At 39.4% G+C, this 13,147-nt stretch overlaps 1 protein-coding gene across 1 annotated transcript in view; it reads right to left on the bottom strand.

Moving 5' to 3' along the window:
- The window catches only part of GRIN3A (glutamate ionotropic receptor NMDA type subunit 3A), a 77,052-nt gene that overhangs the window by 22,638 nt on the left and 41,267 nt on the right, over positions 1-13,147 (bottom strand). The window lies entirely within an intron of this gene.

The raw sequence follows: 13,147 nt of genomic DNA, 5'->3' as shown, positions 1-13,147 counted from the left end.
AAGACCAAACAGAAAAGAGGTCTACTGGTCCATTGTACCTACGCATTATCATCTATGTAAAATGGAGTGTAGCACAATACAGAGCCATCCAGAAGATTTTTACCATCCCTTCTCTCACCGACCATGGATAAAAGACTATCCTCAGCTCTTATGGAAATATAGAATTAGGACACAAACACATAGTCATCTACTTCAGTTGGACAGGGAACAGAATGAGGTGTTTTGGATGGTGTTTTGATGCCCTGGAATCTATCGTAGTTCTTATCTACAAGGTGGGCACATACTTTCCACATTGTGCTCTGCTGGCATGGTTCCTGTGTTGCAATCCATGAGTGAGAGCTGCAGGCAATTACAAGTGTGTAGGCATGGAGTCTTGGCAGAGTTTGTAGCGTGTCCTGGTCTGGATGACCATGGGATCTGTAATGTGGGGTGTGCTTCTGTCAGGATCTGGCCATAGTGCACATTGTGCCAGATGGACTCAGGGTGCAGAGGGAAATGTTCTCGTGTGGAAGTGTGGAAGTAGCATGTAAGTGTTAACGACATAAATAACAAAGTGCTGAATTAACAACACATTGTGAAGTCTTCCAGCACAATACTGTCAGTCTAAATCTAGACCTAATTTTGAGATGTTCAATGTAGTCTGGATAGAGAATAAGCTTGGAATGGGCTCCAGGCACTCCATATCCCAATGTATTTGTCACCATATTTAGCCCTAATTATTTAGGTTTTATTTATTGTTATTAATATTAATAATAGCAAYTATTAATAATACCATAATCATAATCATAATATTATATATTTTGCAGTTTCGATGGAGAGAGCGAAAAATCACTAGGTGTGAACACTGAACTGTACAGTTGCTTCCCAAATCAGCTTATGCTTTGTGGCCTACATAGTGACGCCAACTGCAGTACAACTTCTGATCTGCAGGCTTTGGTGGAAGGCATCCTTCACTCAGACTGCTGTTGTGTTTAAATCTAGCTAAATTTTTAAGTCTGTATGAGGAAGACAAGAAAAGTTAAGAGCCTCTCCATGCAGTTCCTTTGCTGAGAACATCACTGGGGACTGGTCAGCCTTTGATTTGTGTTGGGTATATTGCCAAATTTCACCATAAATGATGACAGCATTGGAATATGCATCAGATCAAAAGTCCATCTGGGCTAGTATTCCAGCAACAGTAGATGTCTGGAGGGAAGTCTTGTAAAGTGTGAGTAGGAAAGGTATGGACTGATCTTTTCCTTCCTATGCTCTTCCTTGCTTCTGGTAATCTACTTTTTTTCCTAAGCATAATAATGTGTCTGCAAGTTGATATTTGATGACTCTTGATTTTGTCTGTGAAGGATAAATTTTAATATTGTTCTAAACCTCTGTGTTTTTGGTGATTCCTATTTTCATCTTATTGCTGCATATCCCAATGACAAAAAAGCTTGTTTGCAGCTATATGGAACAGATTAACAGCACAAAATGCTGCCAAAAGTAGATAATGGACTAACTGCACTTCCTTCACTRTCTAATCTACTTATGCTCTTAGGAGTTACTCTCTTCAACAGTAGCTATAAATTTCAGAATGGAAACAAGATTCTTCATTTGTCAGTGTTGCTTTTTTACTTTATATAGTCCTCTTTTGGGAAGATTCTGTGACAAACTGGAAACTTCAAATATTTGCATCCCTATACTATAGCTAAATTTCACAATCTTCATCTGAGTCTTGCCTTATTTGTTATCTCTTTTTATATTTACCTTTTCCATTTCCATTTTCTATTTCTTTTGTGTTTCTTACATGCTAGAGTTCTGTGTTGAAAGAATTTTTCTGTTTCCTTATAATGCATAACAGAATGCTAATGCRTAGGGTTTCAGAGAAACACTTAAAAGAATGAACTCTGAGACAACCAAAAGCTATACAGAGGTTTGAATCTGAACATTCAGGAACTGATTTCTTCTTTTTAGCTAGTGATTTTAGGAAACATTTATTTTTATAATTTATTTTTATAATCAATAATGGTAAATACTAAAAATTACTGAGAAGATATGGTTGTGAAGAAGCTAAAATTATAGGCATTTTTAGTATATGAGGATCATGCTTCTGGGTATACCCTATTGTGTTTTATCTTCATTTGAAGTCTCGTCAGTTAGAAAATTGAATAACCATCATAAAGCAGAAAAAGGAAGCTGTCAACACTTCTAGTGTCTGTACAGTACCTGGAGATTTGCTGGTGATTCAAGAATGATTAAATATAAATGAATGCAAAAGCTGCAGATTCATCTCCAGGTTGTGACATGAGCTTTCTTGGCGTACAACTTAGATAAACTTACAAAGTCCCTCCAAATTCAGGTATCTACGGCTGTAAGAACAAGGTGTGCTTTGGCCTAGAGACAGGCTTTCATCCTCTTCAAGAGACAGAGAGGATCTTGCTTGATAATTCATAGAACAAGCTATAAAGATAGTTATGGTTATAATTGATATGTCCTTCTTTATCCMTCTCTCCAACTGCCAGACCTCCCTGCGATAGCCCACGAGCAAAGGAAATCACTCATTCATTTTTAAAAAGGGTCATGGCTCCTCACTGTAATAGCTCCTCAGTTAGTAGGCTAACTCTACAGGATCCCAAGCAGCGTCTCCCATGCAGCACATGGGCGTCAAACCCTGCTGCAGTCTGTTGCTCATTAACTTTCAGCGAGAAAACAGCAAGGCCACTGTGGTGCAGCAAGCTGCAACCTGCAGAGCTGTGGAAGGGCTGGGGGCACGAGAGGGAGCATCCAAGTGCAGTGCAGCCCCCAGCTGACACCTCACAGCTGGGCTGGCCAAGGAGGCAGGAGAGTGCATGCATGCCCACTCCCACCAGAAAGCTACCTGCCTGTGTTCCTGTTGAAACCGAGAGGGAGATGACTAGTTTGAAGCCTTTCAAATCAGAACCTTCTTAAGGAGAATACTTCTGCAAATAGTGCCAGTACTGTAAAGCACACCTGTCTTTTCTGGAAGCTTTATATAGCCTTTGAGCTCCTGGCTTATAATTAAAATATGATAGTTGTGTTGGTGATAGAATGCTCAGCCAGGCAACATAACAGTTAATGTGTGAATATCACTGCAGCAGTAAAAAGCCAGGGTTTCTCAGGGTTTAAAAAGCTATTTAGTGTTCCTAATTAATGGCTCAGAAAAAAGTGAGGAACTCTACCAACTAACAACAGCATTCCTGCAGCTCAAATACTGGGCATCAGGAATTACATATTAATAAAGACTGTCACCTCTATAGCACTCCTGCTGATCATAAATGGCTGTACTACCAAACTGAGTCCCAAAGTTTTAAAAGTAGCTCTTGTGAGATGGCTGTTACCTGTGAAGTCAAATGAGGCACATAGTAGTCTCTCATTTATACCTAGTTTTGTGTGAACAGGAAACTTGAAATGGAAGATATGGTCATGACAGTCTTTGCAGCAGAGGGATGCAAGCAGCTGAGCGCTTATCTTCTTGAAATGCAGAACCAGCGCTGTGAAATGCTGAGACCAATGGCTCTTGCCTACACAGTCCAAGAACCGAAGAGTTTGAGAAGAGATGACCTCTTTCTGGTGGAGACTGAGCTCTCAGGAGGAAGGAAATGCTGCATGGAATAGCAGAATGGAGGTGTAGGAGAAGGGCTAAAGAGTTCTGGAAATGAGGAGACTTTCTGGAACTGGGGTACCAATGTTGTCCCTGTGACCTCTATGGATGGTATCTACTGCAGGGTGTGTAGGCTATGCTAGTATTGATAAGGACGAATTTCAGGCAAGAAAACAAGGTTTCCAAAGCAAAGGTAATGCTAACGATTTGGAGTGCTGAGGGAATGAAACAACTGTGGTATTTCTCAAAAAGGGTCAGTGGAGCACTGAGGCAGGGAGGTCAAACATTTAAGGAAACTCAAAAACACTGCAGATAATTTAGCTTCTCTGATGATGCCAGTGAAAGCTCTGGGATTTCTCAGAGTCATCTACCTCATACAACACTGTGCTACTAGAAAAGTGACATTTATGGTGTTTACTATCAAAAGTGAATACTGCAGCTACCAGTTCTCTTGGCTTGTCACCTCACTCCTAGATCTTCTCGGTTTCCGTATTCTGTTGTTAAAACATCTGCTGAGTGGGAACTGGAGAACTTGTGTTTCGTTCAGAAAAGAGATGTCAGGATTTGGGCATGTGCATAAATCTATGGCTTGGGGTGCCAATTATGCATGAAAATACCAGTGTGATAAAACCACAGGAACAAAATCAGAGGAAAATAAAATCCTAAATGTCAGAGATTTTACATGACTCAGCATATTCCAGTTTATGTAAGGTGTTGTGAGTCTATTATGTATTAACATCGTCACCCCTGCATCCAGTGCATCAGCCAGCCAGGATGAGATCATCCAGACTCAGACTTGAAAAGACTTATGTATAAAAATGTCCTATGCAAGCTGCAATTTAAAAACGCACATCCATGAGATGCTGCCAGGAGATAACCCTGTCATAATCCAGAGGTTGGCTTTTGGGGTCTGAGATCTTTCTAAAAGGCTCTGACTTCTATATGCACTTTTGGTGCTACAAGGATGGAAGATTTCCTTGGAAGATTTTCCTCCCTCTTATCTTGGTTACTATACCTAATATCATTGTAGTTTACACTACATTTTGTTTCACGGGTATCCTTGTAGCATGTAGGAGTCCTAGATTTTCATGACACAAATATAATGTTCAGCTGCAGAAAGGTAGGGTACACAATACAGTGAGAAAACCTGCCTAGTGTGAAGACCAAACTTTTCTTGTGGAAATTTGTATCAGTTACTCTTCTGTATTAGTTACTCTTCTGAGTAACTAATGTTTGTATGTGCACATGTCAATGAAGGGGAAAAATGCATATGGAGCAGGTGGTGGTAATGCCTCCACTGTATTCCTGGCAACTTTAATAGAGACTAGTTACTCAAGCAGGAGATGCTATGCTGTCTCAAGACTACCTAATAGATGAAGCACTGCTGGGTCTCCATATAGAATCACAGAATCATAGAATCAGTGAGATTGGAAGGGACCTCTGGAGGTCATCTAGTCCAGCCCCTCTGGTCAAGCAGGGTCACCTAGAGCATGTTAGACAGGGTTGCATCCAGGCAAGCCTTGAATATCTCCAGGGAAGGAGACTCTACACATGATAGGGCTTGTTCTCAAGGATGAATAAACTAGGGCACCTGCTGAAATGTAGTTTGGCTTTGCTTCCTTCTGCTTGTGTGGAGTCTGAGCTTGCAGGGAACTGTGAAGATGAAAGCAAGATTCAACACTGAGCAATTTTTACTAAAGTCAAAATATGGCTAATTTGTATAAGCAGTGAGATTAATGTACCTATTAGTGATTTAAATCTAGCAAATGCTTTCCCAAAGTTGACTTCTGGGATATGCCTCACTGAATGTGCTTCAAACAATGTTTTGTGCACCTTAGCTGGTTGGAGGAGAAATGCTTCTGGAACTTGATTTCTAATCTGCTGCTCAAATCATTAAAATGATTTCATCATTCATTCAGTTAGCCTTTCCCTTCCAAAAATACATGACCTTCCATTTCCATGAATTATTTGATGATGGAAATGAGAAAAGGGCTACCTTTCAGTGGAGCTGCAGTGCCAGTGACTGCATCCTGAAGTGACTCCTGCAGAGTTAACAAGAATTCAGCTTTTACCACCATCTACAATACTGCTTTTTAATTTTAATAGGGCATAAAAAGGAGAACAGTGGCTGAAGTAACTTTCATAACTTTTCCAACAACTCCTGAGGAAAAAAAATATTATGGAAAAATTTCTGTAGCTGCATCACAAAATATTGCTTGTTACATGCTATAACACCAAGTGTAGTGCTTAAGGGACATCTCATACAGTAACAGAATTGCTATTAATGACAACACAGTTTTTGCCAGTTGCTTCAGAATCTTGAAAAAAACATTCACTTTCAACTATTGATTTCTAGAGGGTGGTGACATTAAGTGTTTGGCTCTGCTGTGAAGAATTGGCATGCTTTTAGAGATCTACTGTTTTGCAATGAGTCTTCCATCCTTGGCATACAAAGCAACAGTATTTTATCTTGCCTTATATAGCTAATACATTTAAGTGGTTGTTTAGCTGCTAATAGATTTGTCCTGAGCCACTGATAAAACAGGTAGAGTTGCCAATACTGAACTAAGTTTCAGAGRGAAAACAAAACAAAACAAAACAATATCCAACAATATAGAACTCTTTTCAGGGGCTTTCCCCAATTTAATCTATAAAGGTTTTTGAAAATTGACTTCAGTGACTATTTATGGAGTGGGGAGGGAGATGAAAGAAAGCAAAATTTATTCATAGTGAAATACATGAATTTCAAATTTCAGAAGATGAAAATTCACAACTGAACTGAAAGTGGAGGTTTTGTTCAGAGTTTATCCCATGCATCCAGGATTGGAATGTGGAGGTGTTTCCAGGGTCCCCAGGAGTTGGTGCATGCCAGATAGATCTGAAAGCTCACCTTTGCTTCTCTGTTTCAAAAAGTGTCAGTGGAACGGACTCTTGGCTTGCCAGGGAAATGTCAGACATTTTCTTAAAATCCCACCACTTTGAATCCAAGCCAAGCAGGTTATTAGCTGTCATATATCTTTACAGCTGCATTGAGGTCTATGGGCAGCTTTGATCTGGAAACCAATGCACAGCCCAGTGCTGAGAATTTATTTTCCTCTATCTTAATGCGAGTATATAAGAAAATAAAGTGATATTTAGGCCTCTGTTTAAAAACATGAAGTCTCTTTACCGACACTCCAGTGTGAGTGCTAAGAATTAATTATAAGAACTGCTGTATTCCTGTGTGTGCTGCAAAAATTTTATTGCTAAAGGGGAAAACTATTCTAGGTCAGGTGTTAATTTTTCTAAATTGCTCTGCTGGTTAGGTTGCTGAACAGTGCCTTAGAGCAAAAAGCTCCACAAGACCAAAATCTTGAGAAAAGTAGTGTAAGGGTGCATTTATCTCTCCTCAATAACACTAAGAGTTTCCTGGACAGAGAGATCTTTGAGCTGGGATTTATTCCGCTGGATTGCAAAGCCGAGAACTGCAAGATACTAAGTGTAAACAGTTGTAGGCAAAGTAGGCAGATTTAGGGAGAAAAAGAAAGGAATGTGATTCTCAGTTGGCAATAGATTACTGGTTCTTGTTGTACCTTAGCACAAAGCAGCTATAAAAATGTTCCTGATAGAGCCACTTACCTACTGCATTCTTTTTCTTCCTACCTGTAAAACAGGGCTAACAGTGCTCTGAGATAAATGAAGTCTTTTTCAAATTGGGAGTGAAGGAAGAGAGCTGTTTAGCTTAAAACATGCGTAAGCTGCTAAAATGACAAGGGAGTTTGCTGGTGGAACAATCCTTCTCTGCTTTCCATCTGAGATCTCAGGTCTTCTGAGGAAAAGGCAGAGAAGAATTTTCTCTAAAACCAGTTAGATGGTGGAGGGGGAAACCTAATGTTATAGTAACATATAGTGTAGGCAGCTTCCTTGACACCTTGACACCAAATGTTTTGAAATAATCTCCTTTCAGAACATCCTACAAACTTCTGCTCCAGCTATTGCTAGTTCAATAGGGCCATGCTGCCAACCCCTGGCGGTATGGCATTTTTCTTCCTTGCCTTCCTCACTTGGTTAAATGATACACAATTCAGTTAGAGACCATGCTTGCATCAGTATCCAGAAAATGTGGATTCAAATGGATTTAAAGCTCTTGGCCACTTTTCCTGTTCAGAAGATCATGGAGATAGGTAGGGGAACGGGGGGAGGTTCACATTAGTGTAGAACCAGGTACAACAGGAATCTGTTAAGTACAGTCCTCTGAGGTGGCTCTGTCTAAAGCTGTGGGGCAAGGATAGCGCTCTGTGTTTTCCAGGAAAGGAAAAGACAAACAGTTTCATGTTGCAAGTAGGTTACTATTTATTAGGATGAAAATAATGTAATTAACAGGTTGTCCTGAGGGACATTAGAGCTTTTTAGTTGCAGACTGTGGAACTTCACATCAGCATGATCCTGATTTTTCAAATAAGTTATCTGCCACTAGCTTTTGCTTGAAAAGCATCAAATGAAGATGAAGGGTAGGGACTTTGCACCAGTGTTCCTTAGCTGCTGATAGATTCAAACTTGTAACTAAATGTTATTTGTGTGCTTTTGGAATTAGTCTTAAACATAGTGAATCACGTGTTAAGCACAAAGCTTAAAAGAAAAATAATGGGCTCATTTATACGACTTGACCTCTTGCACAAAGATGGAGAAACTGTATTTTAATGTACCTGGTATTTGGACAGATCTTATTGTACTCAATGAAAACTCCATTTTTCCAGAGGGCTTGACCTCTCTGCACCCCAAACTCCAGCAGTGCTGCAGCTCACTGAGGACTTAAATCATCAGAAAGCTGAGCCAGGCTAGTATCTGGGTATATGTTTGTTGATCACAATAGTTATGACCTTTGTGAACAACAATAAATTTCCTTAATGCTACTAAGTCAGCTCTACAATGCTCTTCCATATGTCAGAGGATAAGTTCAACATTATTCACATTCTCCTTTAACTGCTCCTCTCTGCCAGTTACTCCAGCAACACCTCTCCTCATATTTTCTACTTGCATTACTTCTTGCAAGGCTGAACTTCATCTGCGATGAAGTTACTACTTCTGGTGGTCATTTTTAATAATACGATGTATAGGTGTATTGCACTCAAGAATAAAAAAAACAGATGTGGAGACAGCTGGAAAAATATTAAAACACATTAATTCCTTCTGGTGCTGAAAGAACAACCTGCCTGACCTACACTAAATGCAATGAAGACAGCAGGATTTCTCCCCTCCTCTCCTGGCCCCTACATGCTTTAGATCAAATAATTAGCGTAGTAGGGTAAAGAGCTGCTAAAACAGTAGGTTACAGCACAAGCCATTTTCTGCAGATGAAGACCTGGAGCAGCAAGAGATAATATGTAAAGATACCAAAAGCATGATCGTCAGCAGGAAGGCACTAAAACTTGCATCTCTGTGGAAAAGGAAATTAGATTTGGAGAACAGTGGAGTGAACTGTGATAAGATGGATATCAGAATGATAAAAATCCAACTAGTCAGATTCTGAGCCTCCAACACCACTACTGTAAAAGAAAGCCTTAATGAGGCGATGGAAAAGCTAAACAAGTCAGTGCTTTCACCTCTGTAAGTTGCAAAGTCTGTTCTTTTTTCTGCCACTTTGGTTTAATGCTTAATTTCTCTTTTGTTTTAATTTTTTTCACTTTGGTCTACAAGAGATTAAAGCTCTCTTATGTTCAAATCTTTCAGCAACTCATTACTATTCAGTACTAATTAGCAGGCTGTGACGCTGTAAGTCACGACCTGCCTGTGTCCAATAAAGTCCTGCAGAGAAATGTATGTACTATAGGTATTACAGCCAATTTCTTGTAACTGTAAAAAAAGGAATCCTGTAGATCCTGTGCAAAATCCCATTAGGGCAATGAGAAGATTCCTGCTAAGCTCAGTGAGCTTGTTGCTTGGATTTTGACATACAATTTAATGCATATAATGCATATTTAAGTACATGTTATTAAATTATATATATATAATATAGAAGTGCAAGTAGTGCTCCTTATAATGACTCATCATAGCTTGTTGCACTGAAAGACCACAGCATGAAATAGGTACAGCTACCATTTCAACTTTGAAAGGCTTTTTCTTCATTATAACAGTAAAAACACCTCTCTCTCTCTCTCTTTTTTTTTTTTTTTTTCAGGAGGAAACTTTATCAATAAACACACAAAAGTTAGTGTTGCAGTCTAAAGCTCATTGAACTGGAGAGAAAAGCTCATTAAACTCAGTGGTATTTGGATCATGCATTTGACTATAAAAAAGGCCTGTGAGTGAGCTTGACCTTTCATTTTCTGTGATTTGGTATTGCTGAAGCTGATCTGCAGTTATCTTCCAGCTGATATTCTTGAAATGTTTTAATACTGTATGTACATTAAACAGGAAGTTTTTAATTGACATAATCATGCCCATAAAGCCTCTAAATTAATGAGGTTTTCATAAATCAGAACTAAGAATTTGCAGCATCACATTTTAAAGAAATATGACATACTAAAGAATTTATTTTAATGTGAAAGAAATAAAATTCCAGGTGATTGTAAGGATTGAAATCCTGAACAAGAAAATCTGTTAGAAGCATCTTTTTTGAATTTGATTAGTTTTGTAATAAAAAAGAAGAACAGCACATAAGAGCTGGCATTCCTGTGGCATTCATGCATGGTGGACAGAATTAGGCATTATCAGGGAATAGCCTGAGTGATCTCATCCTGAAGTAATTGTCTTAAAGGGAGGAATCACAGCCAGATGTGCCTACCCCTCCCAACTAATCACAAAAGCATATTAGACTGAGAAAATCATATGTAAATGTTCTATTGGAGACAGGTAAAGCATGGCGAGATAAGGCAGTGAAATTGCTGATGGCGGGATACATAGGCCTAGCTCTTTTCATTAAATGGATCTCAGTAGGAGTATTTATAGTCAAAAAACAATGTGAAGAGCACTTTTGCCAGGTTCAAGGGGTGTTCTGAAGGCAAMATGATCCAGAAAAGAATAAAATATAACCATAGAAAATTAACACACATCGATACTAAAGCAGCTCTTAAAGATGGCAAAGAAAAGCTGACAGCTGTCACAGCAGTGATGATGAAGGATTTTACACTTGAAAAGCTCRTTATGTTGAAAAAATTACACTTTCAGCAGAAAAAAAGGCCAGGTGTTGGACCACCTGCTGGAAAATCTGTCCAGCTCTTCAGTTTCTGCTGTTGTATTCTCTTCTCTTGGCATATTAGAATTGTACCTTCTGTCCTTCCGCAATTATTTTGCCTCAAATAATATGCCTACTCAATAAGCTCCTGATTTTACTGGTGTGTCTAAAACATATGATCTCCCAAGAGAGGCCTGAAAGAAAAGTCTCTACTTCAAAAAACTTGTTGCTGAGCAAACCCACCCCCTAGAAAGATCCTGTAATCTAGGATCTTTTTTTATTATTATTTTTAATTAATAATGAAGAATTTCACCAGATCAAAGTCTCAGATTGCAAGCTTTTGGGAAAAGGTAAGCAGTGAGACTACTCATGTAATTCAAAATAATCTCTTATTTTTCCTTTCCATGGAACTGAGACCTCTATCAATTACACACAGGTGGTATCACTTTATGGAAAAGACATTGGAAACTAAAAGTAAAATACGCAGACTTGTCACAAGACTGGCTAAAAGAGGCAATAGCTGTAAAGGTATACGATTCTGAAGTAGAACGGTAGTAAATTCTCCCTTTTGCCTATTATTACACCCCTCCTCTGCTCACCCCGTGCATACAAGACTGTGTACCCAGCCTGCTGCTGCAGATCTGTAGTGCAATCACCACCTGCCAGGCAGGAGACAGACCGTAGTGGCTCGCTGTCTTAGGCTCGGTTACCCGGCCCCATGTGAGCACCTAAGTGCTGCTTTAGCGTCAGCTCTGATTTGAGAAGTAGCTTATTCTGAGCTAGTCTTGCCACCACGAAAATGTGCATCAGCCCGYATGAAGGACATAAGCAGCCCTTTCAAAGACAGCAGCTTTCTGAACTATGACTGAGCACTGTGTTATCACCAAGGTACTAAGGACCTATAAAATAAACAAGGTGATAGCTGGTTTGGGAGACCTCAGGAACCATGCCAGCTGTTTCAGTAGTATTTGGCCTACTGGCCATTAAAGGTCAGTAGGACAAATTATCAGATCAGTTCAAAAGTAGTACGCTGGTTGGTGTGCTTGTAGGTGGAATTACTGACTTTGCAAATAATCAGCTTTCACAGAAGAGCATCTACTCCTCCAAATAGCCTGACTAAGAAGAGTACTGGAAATTTTTTGTGCCTCAAAAGATATGACATTAAATGAAGAATTCAAATAAGCTTCTGGGATTCAGAAAAGAGAAGAGATATAAGGAACACGAGATAATACACACACAATGTTTTTTCCCTATCATCTGCAAACAAGCTTTGACAGTTATCTGTCACTTCAGCTGAGGGGATCAGGACATTTCTTCAACTTTTATGTGAGTAAACATCACATTCATGCTGTGGCTATCCTCTTACGCTTAAACAGCAGTCCAAATACGCTCAAGTGAATGTTGCTTTCCCAAAAGCCATGTTTCCACTGGGAAGAGCTTATGGTCTAAAATGTGAAAGAAGACACAAAAGACTAAAAAAYGGAGGAGGGAAAAATGCCATGGCCCAAAACTGTCCTTTGCTTAGAAGAGTAGAATTTTAAGGTGTCAGGACATTGCTTTAATATTTTCGAAACATGCTGCATGTGTATATGTTGCTGCTTCTACTATAAAAAAGTCACCTGAAATGTAAGCAGAATGGTACTTTCCCAGAGCTTTATAAGTCAGGCACACTGCTGAGGCTGTCCGCCTCTGAGATGTGAGCTTCCTTGCTTTACCCTATGGTGAGACTGAATGGAGATCCTTTAGTTCAGTACTGATGACTGTGGTGAGGAGGACCGGAAGCAGCCAKTGCTGAGGAAATTATATAGAAATTTTTTCTACTCTCAGCATTATCAGAGGGATGTTTTGGGCTGAAAATCTAGTAAATGGGACGGCCAGCTTTAATGGACACCACAAAAGTTTGGTTTTAGTGACTTACTCTCGTTAAGATACTGTGGAGGCCTAACTCAAAAAACACACTTAAAGCTGCCCCAAACCAGGACCTATTTCAACAACTCGATTCTCCTGCCTTCTATTGTTTTCCTTTTCTGCTCTGATTAATAATTCTTGCCTCACTGGCCACTCCTCCTTTCAGCAACAACCTGGTATTTCAATAATTCATTATTCTACTTCTACATTGTTAATGCAGTTTAAACTCTAATTGAGAGATCTCTAATTCCACATTACAATTTTCTGTGTGATTTGAGTTTGTAATCCAACTCCTCTCCTTCTGATTTCTGATAAAAATGTTGTGCCTTCAAGTATCCAGCAACATGGAAGGACCAAGAGTCCTTTGCTGAGCCTTGCTGAGCAACTGCTAAAGCAACGCTTGGTTACTTCTCTTTGTAGTAAGGAAGGTACTATTTATTCAGGCTATAAATAGTCCCCATCTTTTCTTTTTCTTTTCTTTTCTTTTCTTT

This window comes from Rhea americana, unplaced genomic scaffold, assembly GCF_003343005.1.
Source record: "Rhea americana isolate MKP2758 unplaced genomic scaffold, rheAme1 scaffold_158, whole genome shotgun sequence".
In the NCBI taxonomy this organism is placed as follows: domain Eukaryota; kingdom Metazoa; phylum Chordata; class Aves; order Rheiformes; family Rheidae; genus Rhea; species Rhea americana.
Note: the sequence above shows the minus strand (reverse complement) of the source record. Positions and strands in the feature narration are given on the sequence as shown.